General features: G+C 36.3%; 1 protein-coding gene and 1 long non-coding RNA gene across 2 annotated transcripts in view; one reads left to right on the top strand and one right to left on the bottom strand.

The window, feature by feature from the left end:
• LOC111501843 (protein amalgam) overlaps positions 1 to 20,995 on the top strand; it is a 335,770-nt gene that overhangs the window by 42,407 nt on the left and 272,368 nt on the right. The window lies entirely within an intron of this gene.
• On the bottom strand, positions 18,425 to 20,814 carry LOC141481059 (uncharacterized). Its single transcript, XR_012464727.1, has 2 exons — positions 20,377 to 20,814; positions 18,425 to 19,103 (listed from the first exon to the last, which is right to left on the bottom strand). It is a non-coding gene; the product is annotated as an uncharacterized lncRNA (long non-coding RNA).

Genomic DNA, 20,995 nt, shown 5'->3' with positions numbered 1-20,995 from the left:
ATTGTAACAACACCAGACAAAACCATATTCTTTACTTACCTATTCCAAAATTCACCTTGACTCAGCATTCTCTGATTTATGATAGTATTAAAGTGTATAATCACCTTACTACCATTCTAAAAAATAGCACAGATATCAAAAAATTCCGAAATACAGTTAAAGATCTTTTAATCAAAAAAGCTTATTATTCGATCCATGAATTCTACCATGATAACCTGTAAATTCTACTTGATTTTTCAATGTTCAACTAAACTCATATGTCTTCTTAATATATTTTTGTTAAATTGCTATGTTTGTATTTTATATATTTTATGACATGCATTTAATTTTTTTACAAGACTTTGTCAATAAGATACTAATCTTCTGACAATAAAGCATATTGATTGATTAATCGACCGTCCAGAATGTTATAAAATATCTGTAGTGCCTAAACTCGCAGTGCCAGTAGTAGTCTTATGTTTATTCCTCTTACGTCTAACTTTTAGTGTTAATTGACTGCCACTGCTTTCGACTGTTGATGAAACAAGGTTACAATGATTAACCATCGATTGTTGGAGGCTTCAGGAGTTTGACTTGTTATGGTCCTATCGTTCTTGATAAGGCTTTCCTCGTCAATATTCTGCCCAAAAGATGTTGATAGACTGGCCACATGTTGGTCTTTATTCTTTGATGGGTTCATACTTGCTTCTCTTCTTCCATGACCTATTTGCTCATTTTTCTCATCTCATTTTTTCTGGGGCTATGAAAGTGTACATTTCATCCCGGAATTCCTCACTATAAAATTTGACTTTTCGGTTCTCTTCTAATGAATGTTTCGTTGCTAGTTGAATGGTGTCTCAGTAAGTGTATATGTAAAGTATGTGAACTCTAGCTCATGTAATTAGGTTGAAGAATCTGTATAGAAATTGAAATGAAATGTTTTTGACATAATTCAACGTCATCATTGGAATAAGTAGTTCTCAAAGTAATTGAAATTTTTATTTCGTTTTCATTGATAAATATGTTTTACCTTAATTAGCTCCACCACCCCTTTCATGGATGACCTCTTGAAATCATTCTAATGGAAAAGATTCCATCCCTTTATCAAATGTTCCAGACGTTTGTCACACATTCAAATTGATTGCGTCTCGAATAGCATCGATCGTCCTACTTGTTTTTCATAGGTGTCTGTTTTCTTTCTTCGCTGCGTGACCGAGTGGAAATCTTGACAATCCGCCACCTCATCGGGGAAATCAATAAGATAATGAACGAAGTGCCCTTGGACTAGAAATCTAGATGAAAGAAGTTAGGCGCGTGAGGAATATATTGATGAAGAAAACCCCACCCTTGAATTTCCCTTCGACAATGTGTTCTCGTGGTTGGTTGTTTTTTCAAAGTAATCAGGAAACGAATACTTATATTTGGGTTTGTTAATAATTTTATAAGATTTTTGGAACACATACGGTGTTTGGGATGGCGGAAGTACTAGGGGTCAGCTCCCATGCGGTTTTTGATGGTTCAAAACGTATTGGAAAGGTCAGAAAGCTCGAATAGTGGGCGTCCCACGATTTGAACGATAGACAGAAATTTTCACCTTTAGATGTTTGTTTTTTTTCGCATTTGCGCAACTGAAATGATTCTTTTTGGATTGGATCATCACGTGTGATAAAAAGTGGATCCTCTACAACAGGACGCGTTTAGGGCAGTGATTAGTTACGATGAGCCAATCGATCAAAATGCGTGCAATCCCACAATTTTGAAAAGTAATTTCGTTTCGTAATTTTCGTCAAGTCATTTGCTTAGCTTTTCTTTAAAAAATTATGGACATTACAGATTTTGACCGATGAAATTTGGTGCACTCGGGATATAACCCTTGATTACTCATTTTCTATCACCCCGTTAATAAGCTGTTTCTCAGAACAGCCGAGACCGAACTTCATGGTGGAATTAATGTGTACGTCATTTCTGGAAAAGTTAATTAAAACAGTTGTATGCTGAATAGAAGGGCACTTGTCCGAAACGGCAAGGGCGATTTATCTTAGCAAATGAGGGACAACGGAGAAAGGGATTCCTCTGATTTAGAATTAGCTGGCATGAGTAACAAACGGGAAACGGCTTTATCTCGGATGTCAAGCAACATTATTGATAGATACGCCGGCCTTTGTTGACTATGACATAGCCACTGGAGGATTTCAATATGGATGAGATTGTTATTGTTCTCATGAATCATACAACAGAATCTCGAAGGTCAAGGATTTCGAGAATTTGATGAACATGATATGCTTTGCGGGAACACCCTTGACAACTAGACACTCTTGAATACACCTATTATAGGCCGCGTTTGCACAAGCATTCAACATCCGTTATTATTCGAAGAATGTAAACATTCACGACTGTGCGAAATCTATTTTCCGGGTTTTTTGACCGGCTCTAAAGCACATACATATTACAGAACATGGTGGAGCATATTTGTATTTTTATATTTCTTATAAATAATTAATATTGTATCATATACATATTACTTTTATCAACTATAGACTTATTGTTCATTCAGATATTTTATATTCTTCGTATGTACTATCATTATTAACTTTAGATTCAATTTATCTCCCCTTCTTATTCCCTAAGCACATACTTGATCTTCTGTAGGGTTGCCCATTTATTTTCCTTCCCCGCATTTCTTTTGCACTGTGCCATATGTATGTACAATAGTATATGTGATGATAAAATAATGGCAGATGAGTTTAATAAATATTTTAGTAATATGGGTGAAGATTATGCTAGTAAAATCGAGAACCCTACTGAGTTCCAAGACAAAATTTCTCTTTTGAGTCACACAATGTGTTTGTTTTCACCAACCCATAAAGAGATGATCGATACCATTAATAGTCTCAAACCTAAAGAAATCCCCTGGAATTGATGGATTGAGAGCTGAAACTCTCAAACAAATTGGGGATCTCATTGTTGCTACATTTTATTACATAATAAAAAAATGTTTTGATTCTGCCTATTTTCCAAAATCATTAAACCAATACATAAGGGAGGTAGTGAATCAGAAGTTAGTAACTACAGACTGATATCATTAATTTCAACTCTGTCTGAAATAATAGAAAAAATGCTAAAAAGTAGAATTTTATGCTTCATAAATGCGCACAAAATCATCTCAAGTCATCAATACGGATTCGGAGAAGGCAAATCCACTGAAGATGCTATATATGCCTCCACAAAACTATTATATGAAGCAATGGATAAGAAAAAACCAGCTTTATGTATTTTTGTGGACCTCTTTAAAGCGTTCGACACCGTAAATCATGAAATTCTACTAAATAAATTATATTCGTATGGCATTAGAGGAAAGGTACATGATCTCTTGAAGAGTTATTTGACTGATCGACATCAACAGGTATGCGTAAATGGAGTCATCAGTGAGGTGAGAACTATCACGTGTGGAGTTCCGCAAGGAACTGTGTTAGGACCAATATTATTCACTTTGTATATTCACAGTTTATTGTCTATGAATATAAGGGGAACAGTTCCCAGCTTTGCTGATGACACAACGATAGTATATGCAGCGCGTTGCTGGGAAGATGTGAAAGTCATGGCCGAAACCGATTTTGAGTTAATCAAAAAATGGTTTCAGTTCAATAAATTGACGCTCAATATAGATAAAACCCGTTATCTTCCATTCACATCCTACATTAAAAATTTACCTCAACTGGGAAGTCTGTATGTCGATAAAAGTACAACAATACCAGAAGCAGAGTCTGTCAAGTATCTCGGAATCATAATAGATAGGCACTTACGCTGGGATAAACATACTAATTATATAACAAAAAATATTAGAGGTCTTATTGGTAGTTTCAGATGCTTAACACAGTTTTTGGATATACATCACTTGAAAACTGTCTATTACTTATTAATCCGATCCCAATTGACATATGGAATAATGGGTTGGGGTGGAGTACTTGATTGTCATCTGGAAAAGGTGAATGTATTGCAAAAATGGATTCTGAGAATTATTTACAAAAAAAAATTACCTTTTCCAGTAACGAACTCTTTCTTTTGAGTACAATACTAGATATAAGACAATTATACTGCCAAAACGTTATTATGAACATACACAAATCTAAAATTGAACTGAAAGCCATCGATCATAGTTATCCTACTCGAAAAAAAAATACAACTGTGCAAATTTCCAAATGTGAAAAAAATATTGGACAACGATGTACAAGCTTTTTAGGTCATAAATTGTACAATCATTTTCCTCCAGAACTCAAATTGATTAACAGCATTAACTCATTCAAACATTTTCTTCAATTTTGTAATTTTTTTCAACTTCTCATTTTTGTAATTTCTTATTCAATAAATGAGTTATATTATAAAAAAAAAAATAAAAAATATAAAAAAAAGTCTACAACAAAATTTAATGAAAACATAACTTTTGTAAATCATATATTATTCCATACTCTAATCTGAATATATGATGATGAAATTTATTTTAGTGTTTTCAATACTCAAATTGAATAGTGAAGTTTCCGCTTTCGACAAAATACCCCGATTCTGACGCAAATTTCTCGAATATGACTCCTCATTATTACCGTATATATTTTAGTTATAAGTGTTATCGTTATTTTCGCTTTTACTGTATATATTTTAATTATAAGTGTTGTCAATATATTCATCTATTTTACCGTTTACATATGTTTCTATATCATGCTTACTAAATAAATATCAACTTACTTTTTCTCACTCACGCACAAGCAACCCCTTGCTTCTGTGAGCATACATGTTTATTATTCTATATTTATTGATTGAATTAATTCGACCTGAGGAAAGCGAAATTCAGGCGCTTTGATAAGCCAAGGTCTCAAATGCTATTGAAGAAGACCCCATGCATTGGCTTATTCTTGTGTTTCCACAGAAGTGAGGTGATCTCCGCGGCTTCTATATGAACTTTTTGCTGAACGGGTTCCAACTCGGTGACAGTTGTGGTCACCTCGTTCAGTGTCGAAAACTGAACAGAGTTCATCAGCTGCTCGTGTAGCTGCCCTAAAGAGAAATGCTCCAATTCCTGCTATCTCATGCAGAGGAGGGGGTCTGAACTCCTGACAACTTCACAGGCTATATCCAGTACCATTATGTCATGTAGACACTCCAAACTCAAAAATCCTCGGCCTTCCTGTTATCGAGGGGAGTACAACCGTGGAACGGACGATTTGGGATGCAAATTCCTATAGAGATACATCATTTTACGGGTCTTCACGTTGAGTTGATACAGCTCCTCCCGAGTCCACTTCACTACTCCAAATGAGTAGAGTAAGATTGGAACGGTAAGCATATCTGTTGCAGCAACTTTGTTCCTCCCCCACAGTTCCGATGAGCAGATCTGTCGAAGTTTGTGCTGATACTTGCCGCGGAGGGAGTTCTTCACTGCTGTTACCTCTTGTGAGTGGCATTGTACCACCCCGAGGTAAGTATACGTCTTTCCAGCATCCAGATGGTGTAGGATGCTTCCATCTATGAGCTGCGCATCCTCTCCGTAGTCCCCGCAAAGTCCTCTTTTGAGATGAACCCTTGCACATTTGTCTATCCTGAATTTCATACCGATAGCATGCATGTACTCTTTCACGACCCTCAAGGACTGATGCAGATCCTTCTCTATAGAGGCATAAAGTTCGAAATCATCCATATAAAATAAATGGGTGACCTTGTGCATCCGGTTTCTGGGGGTGCCACAGTTATATTATTATTAAATCGTGTTAAAGTGAACGAGAAAAATGTTTTGGTTGGGAAATGATACTGTTGTTGGTATTATATTGGTAAATTCTAATTTTTCAAAGATATTATGTGAGTTCTACTCGATAAAAATTCAATATGCGCCTATGGTTTCGTGCCGCACTACTAAACTCGCCGTTCAACACACCCATTATTTGTACAAAACAAAACGTCACATTCCAGATGACCTATATCTCCCCCAGCATATAATAGGTTTACTGTTAATATATTTTTTGTTTTCACACGAACCCTCTATACAGAGAGTATTTTGAAATCGTTAGGCATTTTTTTTAAATTGGAAGAGGTATACGTTTTAGAAAATATTAGTTTTTGGGAAAAAACTTTCTGGCTTTCTACTTCTCAACCAATCAATCTCAATCAATCTTCATTTTAAAATCAATTACTTTCTTCCTTTGGAAGTTTCCGACAATTTTTTCATATAGATGGATAAGTAGAAAGCCAAAAATCTTTGTTTCCTCTCAAATGTTGTTGTTGCAAGATTTAGGGTATGTACTGAAAAAGACTGAGTGAAGCATAACAAAAAACATGGAAGGAGCATTTGAAAATGTACCACCTAAATATATAGGATCGTCCTTTGCAGAAAAAAGGCACAGGATCGACCAAAAGTCGCTGGATCTACGCTATATTCGAAAACGTAACAGCATGGGGGACTCCCTCAAGGTGGGAACTATGCCTTCTTTCCTGGTCAGTCCTGATGGATAGTCTGCTTGACGTTCTTGACAGAAGAGAAGTAAATCTGCAAGCTTATGCTAGCGGAAGAGCAATCGGCAGTATCCTTCAAAGATGGCTGGACATTGTTCACAGTTGATGTCATAGGGAGCAAATGTCTGCCCTTCAGTAGTGATAGGAAGAGAAAGGTGGATGATATGACTCCACTTTCCATCAAGTTATGCCTTTTGCAATATAGGTGTGGTATCTATGTGGTAGCTAGGTATTATCCTTGATGAATAACTGACTTGGAGAGTTCACTTGAAAGTCTGCCAAAGACACTACATCGCGAGCATGGAAATCTTTTACTGATTCCACAAAAGAGGCTTTTGCAGAGCCTAGCATTATACAGTCCTGTTCCCGAACAGGGAGGATTGAATCCTCCGAGAGTAGGAAATGATAAGCAGATAACAGTTGGTTCACAGATGGATCAAAACACCTTCAGGTTCTGGCACAAATAGACGGAGATATAAACTTGCCTAGAAACATATGCGACCATATTCTGAGTGATACTTTATGCCATGCCAACGTCTAGTTGGTCCAGTTGGTAGAGAACTGACAAAAAACTGTCCTTTTCTCAAGATTCAAATGTTCTTATTTGGAATAAGAAGGAAAAACAATGTAACGTTTTCGATTTTCGAATTCATGACTATGATTATTAAAAACAGTCGTAATATGTTGCAACTATAAATATTCACAAACTATTATATGAGAATTGAACATCTGATATCAGTAAACTTTCAGTTGTCCACAAGGGACATCTTGAAGTGAATTGGGAATGAGTGATATCATACTCCACATGCAAAATCATAATTTCTAATTGGTAATCAGATGCAATACAATTCGATTCATCTACATTCTCATCGATTTCTTTACTGATTGTGTACATCTGATTCATGCTTCCACCTAATTCTTCATGCAAATCATTAATTAGTAAACAATAACTGAACGTGTCGAAATATATCACTATAATTTGCATAAAAACGTTGTTAACAAATTAATGAAGTCCGTATCACAGAATAATCTTGAACTGAATCTGTTATTCATTTCATGCAGAATTACCCAGTCACGATAAGCACGGAAATAAAATGAGTGGTTAGCTTTCCACTGAGTGTCCAAAATATCTCACCGTTTCTGATTTCTGATGTAGATTCATCTCTGATTCGTTACGAGTCACCAATAAGCTGATACAAATCACATCGTGTTGCTGAATTTTTGTATTTGAGGGGAAAATTACTTAAGTCGGGATTTGAAGAACATTTTTTGAAAATGTCAGTATTCATTCACAAAGTTCTGGGGCACTCAGAATCAGACTTTTTCAATTAACAAAGGATCTTTCAATCATGTAATCGTGACAAATTTCAATTGAGTTGAATTTCGATTGAGTTGAACTGGCTTGGATTATAAATTCACCTCCCAATCTTATTTTCACCTCATCATTCATTTTTTGGGACTGAAATTGCTAACTCTAGTTCATCTTATGGTCATTCAAGTTTTCAAGACGGGATCCTCCTTCTGCGTTACGATGATATCTTGCCTCGTCAGGAAGGTAGTGTCCCCTTCAGAGGCTGTTAACGACCATACCATGGTCAGGTGATTCCTCAAATTGTCTTCCCGTATCCCTGGACAAAGGATCCTCACAGGTTGCTACCCTCCGGGTCAGAGGGAACCTGAAGAGTCGGGAGGTTCATTTTCCTATCAGAGCTGTGCATAAAGGAGTCTGTCCGCTACCTTACCATGTCTGGTGGGAAGTTCTTGTTCTGGTGGCTGAATATCTTTGTCTTCTTGGCGTTGGCAAAATTTACATCCGAATGTCAGGTATGGTCTTCTTGAGAGGCTATCTGCGTTTCCGTGACTCTTTCCTTTGCGATGTTTCCGGAAAACCTCTTCAATTTTTTTTGACTCCTTCAAGCTTCTTTTCAAATTTCCTTCGGACTCCTTCAAGCTCCTGTTCAAGTTTCCTATCAAACCCCATCAAACTTCTCATCGACTATTTGTTCCAATCCCTCCTTTGTTCCCTGAAATACTTTTTCAAATTCTTCCCGAATCAATTCCTGTACCTCTTCTTTACTCACTTGGGAAGAATTCAAATCTTCAAATAAATGAAGATACATCTTATTGTCTTTTTCTTGTGTCTCCTGAATATTCACCAATAATTTAAGATATTCCTCTCTGTTTTTCCAGAATATTCTGGTAGTAGTAATTCACGATCTTCGTTTCGGCGTAATCGTTATTCCTTTTTTCTGCGTTCAGCTTATTCTCTTCTGCGCTTTTCATTCTCTGCTGGGCTCGCTTGCAAAGCTTCGAACATCTTGTCAAGCTTTTCCATTCCGCTGTAATTGACTCTCCTTGTTTTCACCATGAAACAGTAAAATTTCAGTCAATTATTACACTTCCGACACCAAATGTTACGTTTTTCCCCGTGGTTTCACCAATAATTGATTCCACTGAATAATCAAACTTAACTTTATTTAACTTTAAATACAACAAACACTTCAACTAAAAATTTAACTATTATTTGAATGTCTATCGCTTTACTAGGATTCTCAGGGATCAATATTGGGCCCCCTTCTCTTTATTATTCATATAAACGATTTGCCAAATATGTTCACCTCAAATATCGAGAGAATTATGTATGCTGATGACACTACTTTTGGCATCAGTATCAATGAAAGGGAGTGTCCGGCTACAATCCTTGGGGAAGTTATGGAACAAGCAAAAACCTGGTTCTTGACAAACAGGCTCAATAAAAAAAAACCAAGAGTCTCATTTTCGAATCCAGACCATTCTACAATGTAGAAAACGACCTAGACATGCTGCACACTAAATTTCTGTGTGTAGATATAGATGTCAGGTTATTATGGAACATACATATATATACAATTTGCAATAGACTGAATAGTGCAGTATTTGCTATAAGAAAAGTTAAACAACTAATCAACCAATGGATACTATTGATAATGTACAATGCCCTACCTCTCACAGTACGTTCTCTGAACTATAGTAAATTCAAAAAACAGTTAAAGACATTACTTACGAAAAATCCCCTATATGGTATTAATGACTTTTTCCATTCACTTCCTGGACCATAGAGCAAAGATGCCTTTCACGATTGTATGTATGTAATATATTATTATTATTTTTATTGCACTGTATCTTCTGAAGATTTTATATTTAACTTTTGGCATATGTTAATTTGATGATATTTTGTGACATGTTCTAAAGCTGTAGCTTTGTTATGAACCAAATAAAAAATAAATCGCGTACCGCACTGTAGCTTCCACTTGACTGTGTCGATATGCTCACAACTAGCGTTTAAAAATCGCAATCGAATGCCGTAGAAATTTCGCCGAAAATCGGTCGAAGTCGCTAGCATTATTCTCGCTACTTCTCGAGTGGCGGGGAATCATCGTGCATTCGCGCGCTCTTAGCTACGTCACGTTTGGTTTATGGTTACCAGTGGCGGTCGGTGTTATTTTCTTTCGGGCATGATTTACAACAGTATCTACAAATACCGTCAGTACATACGGAACATTAGAAAAACATTTTGCAAGTCTAAAACAGCTAAGTTTGTCTAGACTCACCAAAATAACAAACGGTTCAATGTTGAAGTTATCCGCAAGGAGGAACACTTATTCAAAAGGAATTCTGAAGAAGCCGCGTGCATATTCTCTTCCAGTTTCGAAATTGACGATTTGAGACATTAATATGTATAAATCAGACTGAAATATTTTGAATTTATTTTTCATTGACTATAATAATTTCTTTTCTGTTTTAGGTAAGTTCAGTACCAATGAGCTGTGTATTTTTGATAAATAGGTAAGTAGAAATCATACACAAGTACGTCGAAATCCATACAATAATTTTAATAGTAAACAGATACGGTGCGTCCCAAAGAAACGTGTGATTTTCACAAAAACACAATACGTTCATTATCATAAAGAAACCCAAGAAAATAATTTCCTCCTGGCATATTTGTAGATTGATTCGGTTCTTAAATTTTAAGATAAGTCATTGAAGAACAAACGGTATTTTTCGAAATTACTCTGTATTTCAAACCAAGCCACATTTTTTGTAGGAGCTGAAAGAAAAATAAATCTCCAATCCATCGTTATTCGTTGTTAACTTACGTTTCGTATGAACAGAACACTCCTGAAAACTCAATGCGTGGCTTGTACGTTCGACATGATCGTGGACAAATTTGAGTCCACTGATTCAGTAAACGATTGACAAATATCCGTACGTCAACGAAACGCAAGTTCTGCCGAAAACATAGCCGTTGTCTGTGAGAGTGTGCAGGAGAATTCGAGGCAGCCGATTTCGCGTCGCTCACAAGAAATCGACCTTTCGCAGACCACAACTTGGCAAATTTTCAGTCGTGACTTGGGACTTCACTCGTAAAAAATTCAAGTGACCCAGTAACTGAAGGTAAACGACCATAGATAATGACGTGGGTTTGCTGAATGGTCTCTGGAGCAGTTGGCAACTGATCCTAACTTTCATTGAAAAATCATCTTGAGCGATGAGGCCAATTTATGGATAAATGGGTATTTGAACAAACAAAATTGTAGAGTTTGAGACGGTGTCAATCCACATGAGATCCAAGAGCGTACAATGCATTTCGGAAAAGTTACTGTTGGTGTGGATTTTGGGCTGGCGGTGTCATCGATCCATATATCTTTGAGAACGATGTTGACCAGGCCATTAATGTCAACTGTAAGCACTATAGGCCGATGATTACCAACTTATTTTGGCCTGAATTGGATGATCTTGATACCAACGACATGTGGTTTCAACAGGATGACACTACGTGCCACACGGCTCATAGCACATTGGATATTCTGCACGAGTGATTTGAGTGTACGGTCATCTCACGTGGAGGTGATATGAAGTGGCCACAAAGAACGTCCGATTTGACCCCGTTAGACATTTTCCTGTGGAGTTGTCTTAAGTGGCAGGTGTATGCGAATGAGCCACAAACCACATGCTTGGGTCTATTTAATCTCTCCATATTGTGTCTTTCATGAATTTCTTTTAATTTTAATATAATTTTTAAGTATTGAGACGTTAAAGGGGTGGAAATAGTAGACTTTCAACAAGTGCAACGGCAACTTGATTCAATGAATGAATTTTGATAAATATATTCGTCATTTATACCTTAATTGATTTTTGTTATATTTAGTATAAAAAATATAGCAACTAAGTCATCATAGAAAGTACTTTTCAACTGAAAATTTCGAAGTTGAATTTGCAACTTCTTAAGGATGGAAGGGTAGGGTGTTACATATTACATAACCAAATGATGTTGAATTGTTTTTCTCAATGATTTTATAAAACTTGTCCGCCACTTTTGAGAACCGCTGTATATTTAATTGTTGAGATAAATTTGGTACATTCATTGCCAATTCATTTGAACTTGCTTCTGCAATTCATCTACAAAATACTTCAAGATTGCTTCACTTTCACAGAACAAAAATAGTTTCCTCTTATTTCAAGTCTACAAGAGATATTTTTAGCGGTGATTCGAAAATATATGCTCATGAAAATTATGAAACATAAATAACTACAGAAATGACAATTATACTGGTTTGTCGAGGCTCCTTTTTGATGTTTCAATTCAGAAATATATATTATTTTGTTTTGATATACATCGACTGTAGGATATGATTGGAAAGACTGTTTTTCAAAACTGAGGAGACTCAAATTGGTAGTTATGAGTTTTTTGAAATTATAATTTTCAAGTGTTTACTATCGCAACTCAGTACTCGCTTGGCTTATTAACGAGAGGATTTTATTCGCTGTTTCACCCATTTATCATTTATCCAAAATAATGAAAGAACTCATTTAAAAACTTAATTGAATATTTATTGTAACGAAATGGGGAAAATACTTCAGGAACAAACTTACACTAAAAATGGTTCTTATTAGACAGTGAGCTATGCTTGAAGACTGGTAGTATACAAATCTAAAGAAATGAACTTTAAACGTTCAAACCAGTCTGGAATATACCGATACGGTAGGTTGAATGGAATCTTCACAGATAGGCGTCAGTCCGTTCAACCTACTGTGTACGTATATTCGAGACTGGCTTGAACGTTTAAAGTTCATTTCTTTAGATTTGTTTACTGCCAGTCTTCAAGCATAGCTCACTGACTAATAATAAAGTGTTTCTTCCTTATTCAGAGAAATCGAGCAAATTACGGATATGCAGTTGGTTAGTACCTCGTTCACTAGATGGAGTGATATTTTGTTGTTCGCTCCAACTCAGGAAGAGGAATGAAATACTCTGAAAGAATTCCGATTTTCAATTACCCCAGCCAGGTAGGGGTATCCCGTGAAGGGCGGCACTGATGTCTAAGGACTTCATACCGTCATCCATCAGTCATGTACCCATTGGTCCATCTCAAGGCCAATGATCAGCCAAAAGGGTAGGGGAGCTGGTCTCCAAATCCTGGATGAAATCAAGATGATCGTCAGCGATTTTCAATTATGGAATATCATCATTGACTTTAGGTCGATGATGGCCACTATCTTGCACCAATGAGTGGCTAATGAGCCCGAAACCGGTCTGCAAGTGTGCCCGTTCCAAAATTGAAGGTCGACTCTTTCAGTTGTATTGCCAATTGCATATGCAGGGAATTTTCTGTGAAGATTCCTGCACTGACGCCTGTCGGATATAATCCAACGCCCTTCGTGATATTAGCCAGGGGAGTAGTTGTTTTCTGACTGACTGGCGTGAGTCCATTCAACCTACTGTGCAGATATGTTCGACACTGGCTTGAACGTTTAAAGTTCATTTCTTTACATTTACTAAAAATGTTGATGAAAAATATAATAAATCACGAGAAACTTACATTATACTGCCACCCAGTAGGATCGAAGAAACGAAGATGTGCTGCATTGCTAGAATCTTTTCTGAAGATCAATACTGAATGAATGAATTTCTCAATACTGTCTTTTGATGATCTTGACCTCCCTCAATATTTATGAAGATTTGTACATTGCAACTTTGATCCGGTTTGGAGATTGTTTTATATGTCTATATCATATGATTATATCAATTTTGATGTCTATAAACTTGGAATATTAAAAGATGGAATTCTGAATACTGAGTGTGTTTGTTTTAGAATATTGAAGTTGAGGTTGAAACATCGTTCAATTCATGTCTTTACTTAAATGAGTTTGAATTATTTCATGATTATTTTCCATATTTGACAAAACTAGTACCCAAGCATATGAAATAACCATTCTGATTCCAACAAAGTAGTATAGAACAAGAAAACACTAATATTACAACAATGGAATCATTATTGAAGGAAAGGTATACTTATAGCTCGTTTTTTCAGTTGGACACGGACTAATATGGTTTGGACATCGTAGCTGTCAAAAAAGGAGATAGGTTCTCAAAACTTTCATCAACAAGCATCAAGATAACGATCAACAATGCTGTCGAAAACAAATACCTAAGCTTATTTTTTTACAGTCGTACATAGCAAAATTCATATTCATCAGAAAATTTTGGCGTCACTCATCAATAAAGTTTACTTTTTGATTTTCACTGTTAAAGGTTTACAAATCCGCGACACATGTTATGTTATACCTCAAACAATATTCGGAACAGAAACAATAATTAATTTATATTTTGAATTCTCTTGGCGCTTTTCAAAGCTGTGTGCACGATCTTAGGTAGATATGTTCTTTCTTCCTTTCTGTTTAAGTTCTTTTAATGTTTGTGTATTTCTTGTTGAATAATGATTCGCGGTTGTGAGTCTTTCGGTATTTTCGAGAAGGATCTTGTGTTTCCCGTCGGACAGATACTCAGACAGTTTCTTAGTTGGTTTCAAGAGGGTGTTAATTTTCTCCTTTTTTAGAATTTTCCCGATTCGTTTGGTGATATGGCATATGTATGGCAGATAGACAGTGTCTTGGGGTTGATCTTCACTGCTGTTTCTTTTCTCTTCTTTTGGACGTGTAGCGTGGATTATGTCTTTTCTGTTGTAGCCGTTTGTTTGTAACACATTTGTTATGTGTTTCATTTCGTCGTCGACGTACCTTTCTTCACATATCCTCAAAGATCTGTTCACTAGGGTGTTGATGACGGTTCGTTTCTGTTTTGGATCATGGTTGGATCCATTACACAACACAACAAAGTTTTTGTTTCGGGGTTGAAATTAGATGATTTTAATGTATTTCCACGTGTTAAAACCGAAAGTGACCATAAAAATTATATATTAGCTCTAGTTTTCAAGATATAGTATCATTATATTATATATATGTATATTGAGTTTTCAACAAATGAAATATTTCATCACCAACAGTTGGTACACATGTTTGTTTACATAACACCCCCATCATCAGCTGTTCTTAAGTAGTAAACATAACCTATGTGAGTTTGTCAATTGTACGCACGTGGTTGCTATTGAAATTATCGTGTGAAGTTGATTTTTAAATTAATTTAAGTGCTGATCTGAAATGCCTCGAAAGTGTGTGAATTCTGTCGATAGCTTTTGCTATATATGTGGTGAAATAACATGTAAGGCTCAGAAACGTAAAATGACACCTATCGTTAAGACAGCCTATGAACATTATTTTGGTGTGAAAGTTGGGGACCAAGATAAATTATGGGCTCCTCATATATGTTGTAATTCTTGTTCCGTCATATTGCGAGAGTGGCTGAAAAATAAAAACCGGGTTTTGCAGTACCTATGGTTTGGCGTGAGCCTACCAATCATACAAACGACTGTTATTTCTGCTTAACTCCTCCCATTAAGCAAGGTTTATCTATGAAGAAAAGAGAAACGGTTAAATACCCTAATCTCCCATCTGCTCTTCGGCCTGTACCACACTCAGACAATTTGCCAGTCCCTTCTCCACCCCAAAACTATGAAATTTTAGAGGAAGGTGATGAAGACTGTTTAGAAGGAGCAACCCATCCTTCTACATCCTATGACCCTGATTTTGAGGTAAGCGATAGGTCTAGTGATCCGCACAGAATTAGTCAAGCAGAGTTGAGTGACCTTATAAGAGATCTTCGCTTGTCTAAGGAAAAGGCTGAGCTGTTAGGGTCAAGACTACAACAGTGGAATCTTCTAAAACATGATGTGAAAATATCTCAGTACAGACAGCGTCAAAAAGATTTGCTTCCTTTTTTTGAGAAAAAAGAAAACCTCGTAGTTTATTCTGATGTTAATGGTGTGATGGACTGCTTGAATTTGGATCACACTCCATCTGAATGGAGACTGTTTATAGACTCTTCAAAACTAAGCTTAAAAGCTGTACTTCTGCATAATGGAAATCAGCTACCCTCTATTCCTATAGGTCATGCAGTTCACATGAAGGAAACGTATATAAATATGAAAACACTTCTCCAATCAATCAAATATGAACAACACAAGTGGCACATCTGTGGTGATCTGAAAGTCATTGCTATACTCCTAGGAATGCAATTTGGGTTCACCAAGTACTGTTGTTTTTTTTTGTCTGTGGGACAGTCGGGATAGAAAATCTCATTATAAAAAAATGAACTGGCCTACACGAGACCTAAACCCTAATGAGAAAAATGTAGTTTACGAGCCTCTTGTAGATCCTACGGATGTTCTCCTTCCCCCATTACATATTAAGTTGGGACTAATGAAAAACTTTGTGAAGGCCATGGACCAGGAAGGACAAGCTTTTAAGTACTTGAGAGCAAAGTTTCCCAGGTTGAGTGATGCTAAAGTCAAGGAAGGCATCTTTATTGGGCCTCAAATCCGTGAAATCATAAATGATCCTGTTTTTGACATGATTTTAACAGGAAATGAAAAAAGAGCCTGGGAAGCCTTTAAGGGGGTTGTACATGGGTTTTTAGGTAACAAAAGAGATGATAACTTCACAGCATTGGTTAAAGAGCTTCTTCAAGCTTACCACCAACTTGGATGCAACATGTCCTTAAAAATTCATTTTCTTCACTCTCATCTTAATTTCTTCCCACAAAACTGTGGAGCTGTGAGTGACGAACATGGAGAAAGATTCCATCAAGACATTGCCTTAATGGAACAGAGATATCAGGGCCGTTGGAATGAAGCAATGCTTGCAGACTACTGCTGGTCTGTGTGTAGGGATGCTCCAGAAGTGTTTTATAAAAGACAAGCTAAACGACAGCGATCTCACAATGAATCGGATGGACTCAATTGAAATTTGGTGGTACAAACTTCTTTTATTTGTCAAAACACTAAGAATGATGTTTTTTTTATTAATTTTGTACTTAAAATATTCTAAAAGAAACATAACAGTATTGTTTTATGTACTTTCAGTTTTGACTTATAGTATACTCTTTAAGATTAAGTACTGTGTATCTCAAAAACCAGAGCTAATAAAAATTTTTCATTGTTATTTTCTTTTTTATCACCCCAAAATTAGTAGAAATTGACTAATTTAGTGTAGGAAACATTCAAAAAATATTTTTTTGTTGTGTTGTGTTATGTAGGTATCGATTGGTGTGTGTTTTCTTCCTGTATACTTTATGGTCCAGTTGATTATTTTTCTTGATAACTATAACATCAGTGAATGGAGTTTGGAGGTTTTCTTTTAATTCCATGTTGAACAGGATTTTTGGATGTAGGCTATTCAGATAATTTGGGAAATTCTGAAGTTCGTCTTTTCCATGACTCCAAACAATGAGATTGTCATCTACATACCTCAAAAAGTGCTTCGATCGCTTTTCTGAAGTTTGAATGGCTCTTTCTCCAAATTTTTCCATGTAGGAATTTGCCACTACTGGGCTAAGTGGAGTGCCCATGGCGACTCCATCAACTTGTTCGTAAAAGGTTTTATTCCATTGAAAATGAGTTGTCGTTAGTGACTGTCGAGAGAAGTTGATACCTTGTGGAAAGATATCCTCTATGTAGCTTACGAATTCCTCAAGTGGTACACTTGTGAACACGGATACAATATCGAAGCTAACTAGTTTCATTGTCAACCACCTTCAAAGAAACCCTAACTAGAATGTTAGTAGATAGCAGGTAGCGGAAAATAGCAGAAAATCACCAACCACGCACACTTTTATGCCTCTCACCAACAAGATATACATGGAAAATAGCTGAAACTGTGACCATATCTTCGGAACGAGTTTACCAACACAAAATAATAAAAAAATCGCTAATCAAATGTATGTAGCCCGCTCGCGTTCACCTCAGTTTAAGTATTTTTTTTACAGTGGATTACCTTCCATAGGACCAATTCAAAGCTAGTGACTGATGGATTAGTGAAAAAATAAACTTCCATTACCGTATTTCTCTCATCAATAATATTCCTATTTAATGATATTGAAAATGAGCTCGGTTCGAATCATTACAGGCGTATTTACGCTGGGTGGTAATTAAATATTTTTAATGACACAAAAACAAACAAACTGCTCTCACCAATGTTCATACAAAGGCTCGATTCATGAAATCGGAGCATGTGCTCGCGAGCTGCAAACAAGTGCATTGATGCGGTTACAGGATATGTTGATTGAAGACTCATCCGATTTATTCCGGCATTTTGATATTCAGACTGAATGTTTTGGCCTTTCAGTACATTTCAGCGCTTTGCAGCCGGTTTCCAGAAGGCAAGGAAGTGTAACGGATGTGGCTTGTCATGTGCTAAATTAGCATTTTACTCGGAGAGGATCTGAGATTTCAGTGAACATAGTGAAACGAATATAATGGAATTTGAATGTCGTTTCTATTCATCCAAAATGAAATCTGTAATAAGTACTTTCAATTCAGTTTTCATTTTTCATTTTACTGATTCTGATATTGATATTATTTCAAGTCAACTTGTCAAATTCGTATCCCGACAATCTACCAAAGTAGTCAAGTGTATAACAACGCGGACGAAATATCCAGGAAACTACGTATCCAACATCAATCAAGTATAGGATTGAGCGCTTTCTATCTTTGAATTTAAATAAAACAAAGTGTTTGTGAGATATCATAGACATTTTGTATTCGTTTAAAACACCTATTGATTATTCCACGACTCTGGCACATACTCAGGCTGAATTTGACCGATGTCATGTGTTATATTGGCTTGAGGACCCCTGTGGTACGTGGCTTATTCGCATACACCTTCACAAGAAAAAAATCTAACGGGGTCAAATCGGACCATATCGATGGCCAGTTCAAGTTACCTACACTTGAGATGACCATGGCTTCAAATCGCTCGTGCAGAATATCGAATGTGACATGAGCTGTGTGGCACTTAGCACCATCATGTTGAAACCATATCTCGTTGGTGTCTAGATCATCCAATTAAGACCAAAAGAAGTTGGTAATCATCGACTTATAGTGCCCGCCATTGACAGTGATGGTCTGGCCAACGTAGTTCCCAAAGAAATATGGACCGATGATGCCGCCAGCTCAAAATCCTCAACAAACATTGAATTTTTCATGGATCTCATGTGGATTGGTATCGTCCCAAATTCGACAACTTTGTTTGTTTACGTACCCATTCATCCAAAAATGTGCCTCATCGCTGAAGATGATTTTTCGATGAAAATTAGGGTGCAGACCCAAGTCATGACGCAAAATCCTCCAAGTTGTCGCCTGCGAAACATCAAGTTCTTGTAAGTGATGCCAAATCGGCTGCCTCGGATTCTCCTGCATACTCTCACAGATACCGACAATATTTTGTTGGTGTTGGTCGATCATTTACTGAACCAGTGGACTCAAATTCATCCACCACATTGCGAATTAATTACAAATTGAACAATTGAACAATCATTTAAATAAATGTTAAACAGGATTGGACCTAGTATGGTTCCTTGAGGTACACTATACGTTACTGTTTCGGGTTTGCTATGGATATTCTTCAATTTGACTTTTTGCGATATATTTGAGAGATAGCTTCTGAACAAGTCTAGAGCTTTACCACTAATACCTGAATTTTTGAGTGTTTCGATTAGTAGGTTATGGCTGACCGTATCGAATGCCTTAGATAAGTTAAGAAAGACGCAGAGAGCAGGCTGGCTTTTGTCTAGAGCTGAAGGTATTTTGGAGGTCAATTTTAGTATCGCGTCTTGGGTGGAAACACCTTCTCTGAAACCATGTTGCTTTCTGAAATTATTCCAAATTTATCAAAAAAATGAAGTCAATTGCTTTTTTAGAGTTTTTTCGAATATGGTGTATATAGTAATGAATATTACTGGAGTCTTTTCCAACTCCAAACCGTTATTTTAACACCAAGTAATCATCTTCAAGAGGAAAATCAAACTAATCCTATTTACAAAGTGATTTGTGTACTTGTACAGTTTTGGTCTTCTCTGCTGTTCAACATTCAAGACTTCTCCAACAGTTGATTGCTGACAGCTACAATGTGGACCGACCCACAGCTAGAAGGAATCTGGGGTATAACCGTAGCCACAAGGAATCCAGTTCACCCCGGTCGGTCTACATTGGAACCACGAAAAGAAGTACCCGTACGCAAGAAAAATTCCGACTTGTACTAACCGACAAATCAGCTGTAGCCGAACCTGCTCTCGGAAAATAGCTGTCACACAGGTCAAACTGTAGAACTAATTCATAAAGCATCCAGGAGATAATGAAAAACTATATTTTATAGATAATTATCAGAAATCCAGATACATAACACGATGCAAATTAATGGTAATTGTAGTCGGATAAAAAAATTGAAATATAGAAAGTGCCTCACATATGAAACACCTGTTTCAGAAATGGAAATATTGAAATTCATTTCATTGTGCACTTGACTGTAGTACTGAAATACATTCCTAAGTGCAGTATGTCATACTTAATTGATGAATTAAAGCTTTTAATTTGTTGTTTACACTTTCTAGCGACTCACAGTAATAGTAACGTATAAGGCCACACATAATAATTATTCCATAGAGATATACAGAGTGTAATGACTTACCCTAAGCGGAGTGTTCCGGAATTGCGTTTGAAATTTATTGCTGGTGACTCCGTAAAGTTAGATAATGTTACTGGCGTTGTGAACCGAGTTGATAATTAATTGATTATTTGTCATTACTTTTATTACTGATATTGGGTAGAGATAAGTTTGTTTGCTCAATAAGAAGAATATCATTAAAATCATTAGTACTGGGCCATTTGGGATGATAAGTTCACTTTTCGATAACCCAGCAAAGAATATATCTTCATCTTTTGAACTGTATCGCTATTACTGAAATTAATTCTGATTGGGTTTTGAATAATGTCCAGATTCATAAAGTTGTTATTTTCTCACTATACACAAATTTAATGTTCATGTTCACTATTACTCTGATCAATTTCACGGTTATAGATCTTACTGAAAGTAATTATGAATAAGGAACATAAATTAGTAACTATAGGGCAGTGTATTAAATAAGTTTATTTGTGTTTTTCCATGAAATATATAAGTGTTATGAACTTTTCGAGTACTGAATATATTTGTCAGTTTTTAAGGATATCTCTGATTTAAAGAGGCCATGGATTTAACAATATTTGATAGATGTTATGCACCTCTCAAGGCGTGGCATAATTAAAGGTTG

The sequence above is a fragment of the Leptinotarsa decemlineata genome, unplaced genomic scaffold (assembly GCF_025532065.1).
Source record: "Leptinotarsa decemlineata unplaced genomic scaffold, Ldec_3_MD MMD2_tig00000035_RagTag_RagTag, whole genome shotgun sequence".
NCBI lineage: Eukaryota > Metazoa > Arthropoda > Insecta > Coleoptera > Chrysomelidae > Leptinotarsa > Leptinotarsa decemlineata.
The sequence above is the reverse complement of the archived record's forward strand: the minus strand, read 5'-3'. Positions and strand labels throughout refer to the sequence as shown.